The following is a 3,031-nucleotide window of genomic DNA, read 5'->3' as shown; positions in this document are numbered from 1 at the left end:
CAGCTCAATATAGCTACATACAGCTAATTACAGCTAAATATAGCTACGTACATCTAGAAAAGTGATGTAAATTAGTTTTCATTTAACTGATTCAAACGTGATACACCTGAGTGGAGCAGCGGGCAACCATGTAACACCCAGGAAGCTGTTACAGAATGTGTGTGTTGTTCGAGGACAATGTGACATCTGCCCTACCACTGCACCACTGCGTCATGTTAGCAAAAGTATTGTGCTAAATGAAACTTGGCAAAATACTTCATGAACAAATAAATGAGTTTAGTTTTCTTTACGTAGTCCGGTGGACAAGACGTGTTGATAAAGTTTATTTTGAGATTTAATCAACTTCCAGACGAGGAGGAGCTGGAAACAGGTTTTAAAAGTGTAACTGTCACGTTCGGCTGTTTGTGTTAAGAAGATACATCTCCTGTAGTCTAAATCTCGTTCCGTGAGATATTTAGGAAACTCCACGTTGCAGCTCTGAAGGCGGCAGGCGAGCTGCTCGGCGGATAGATCACATTAAACCGAACTACTACGGCTCAGAGAAGCTTCGCTAAAACGAGAGTAATACAATCAATCAATCAGTCGTCTCCCGACGCCGCAGCACCGAGGAGCTCTGCTGGAATGCTGCTAAGCTGCAGATGTACCAGCTAAATTACTCCGGAGGGGAATTACCAGGCCATAAATCCAGACGTCAGCAGGACGGCTGCGGCCCGTTTCACGGTGAAGAAGAGAAAAATCAGAGCCACTTGTTTTTATGAGTTCACAGTGAAAGTGGAACTGAACTCACCTCGTGTTTATTTGTTGTGGCTGCAACCTCCAACTCTGAGGCCGTGGTCCTGAGTCAGGACGGATCGTTCTCTTCAGGTTCTGCCTCAACTGGAGGAGTTCAAGTATCTCAGGGTTTTGTTCATGAGTGAGGGAAGAATGGAGCGTGAGACTGACAGATGGACTGGTGCAGCGCCTGCAGTATTGTGGACTCTGTGCCGGTCCGTTGTAGTGAAGAGGGAGCTGAGCTGTTCATTCATGTTTATTTGATCGAGGACTGAACAATAAACAAAGTTACATGATGAGAACAAAGCAACCGTTGTTCTCTACGAAGGTTTTCAGCCTCAAGCTAATTTTCAAACGCAGTCCTTGGTTGGACTTTTTTAAAAACGGCTAAAATTAAAATAAAATTAAAATTAAACGGTTCTGTCACACACGCCTGCTCCTCCATCCCCATGGGGCTCAGTGTTCACGTTTGTTTGTTTCACCTGGGAAGTAAAAGGTAAAGCTCAGTTCACTGGTCGGTCCACGTTCCCTGAACCTCTGGTCATGAGCTCTGGAAGAACCAGATCCTGGATCCAGGAGGTCTAAATGAGTTTCCTCTGCAGAGCTGGACTCTCCCTCAGAGACAGGGGGAGAAGTTCAGTTATCAGGAGAGACTCAGAGGAGAACCACTGCTCCTCCTCATCCAGAGGAGACAAGTGAGGTGGTTCATCTGGTGAAGATGCTCCCTGGGTGCCTCCTTAGGGAGGTGCTTCAAGCATGTCTGACTGGGAGGATCCATCCAACATCCATCCATCAAACCATCCATCCACCATACATCCATCAAACCATCCATCCACCATCCATCCATCCATCAAACCATCTATCCACCATCCATCCATCATCTTCCACTCTCAGGGCAGCATCTTGAGCAGGGAGGTCCAGACATCTCTCTCCACAGACTCTTCCAGTTCTTCTGGGAGGACTCCAAGGTGTTCCCAGGACACACTGGAGTGTCCTGGGTCTTCTCTGGGGTCTCCTCCCAGTCAGACGTACCAGAATCACCTCCCTAGGGAGCATCCTTACAGATGAACCACCTCACTTGTCTCCTCTGGATGAGGAGGAGCAGCGGTTCTCCTCTGAGTCTCTCCTGATAACTGAACTTCTCCCCCCGTCTCTGAGGGAGAGTCCAGCTCTGCAGAGGAAACTCATCTCAACCTCCTGGATCCAGGATCTGGTTCTTCCAGAGTTCAGGACCAGAGGTGAGGGGAGGAACGTGGACCGACTGTTAAACATCGGAGCAGCACAGGAGGAGTTTTAATTTCACAGGTTTAACTGAAACTACTTTATCTTACAAACATTTTTCTTATTGTTCTTTAAGTTAAAGCAAATATCATTTTGTCCGTTAAGGTTATAAATGTTTGTCGTAGTTTAACAAACTTTATTTCTGTTTATTAAAATGTTCACACAAACTCCACTTTTATGTTTTTACTGTAAATTTAATTTCTTTGTGAATTTTTTTGAGTGCTTCATAAAAATCTGACTTGACCCAAAACAAGGAGTTGCAGTTGGTTCAGACGCTTCGGGCGATCATCAGAACTTTCCAGATGTTTGAAGACCCGTCAGAACTTGGCTGGTGAGACGCAGGACAACCTGCAAGAACAGAAACTTCTGATTTACACGTGAGAAGAGTTATCGGGCTGTTGGGAGGTGAACGGGGGCTCGCTCCTCTTCCTGTTTGGATTCAGCTGAAGTCGAGACGGTTGAGGAGCTCATGAAATCCCACGAGTCTCAGCTCGGGGAGTCCTGGAGTTAATTAAGTCGTCCAGGTTTGGACACGTGCTGTCCCTGAGAGGGGGGAGGAGGACAACTTCATCGGTTGGACAGAACAGCTGGCTGCCGCTCACGTACGGACGGCCTGTTGGTGAAACGTGACCGAAGGTCCATCCAGAGACGAAACATCAAAACTTCAGACTTCTTCAACTGATCGTTACGTTTGTAAAAGACCTGATGATGGACCTGATCCATAAAACATGACCAGCCTCCGTACGGTTGTTCAGATTCACAAAGATCCAGTTTCGGTCCAATCCCTTAAAGTTCCCATCACTTTGATTCTTCAGAACACACGAATGCAGTTTTGGAAAGATAACGCCAGTAAAGTAAATAAAAACACCAACGAGACGAACAGTTCACATATTGTCATGCACGGTGACAGGAAGTGATGTCAGTAACAGGACGTGATGTCAGTAACAGGACGTGATGTCAGTAACAGGAAGTGATGTCA

Source organism: Nematolebias whitei, chromosome 1 (genome assembly GCF_014905685.2).
Source record: "Nematolebias whitei isolate Nwh7 chromosome 1, NemWhi1, whole genome shotgun sequence".
In the NCBI taxonomy this organism is placed as follows: Eukaryota; Metazoa; Chordata; class Actinopteri; order Cyprinodontiformes; family Rivulidae; genus Nematolebias; species Nematolebias whitei.
Note: the sequence above shows the minus strand (reverse complement) of the source record.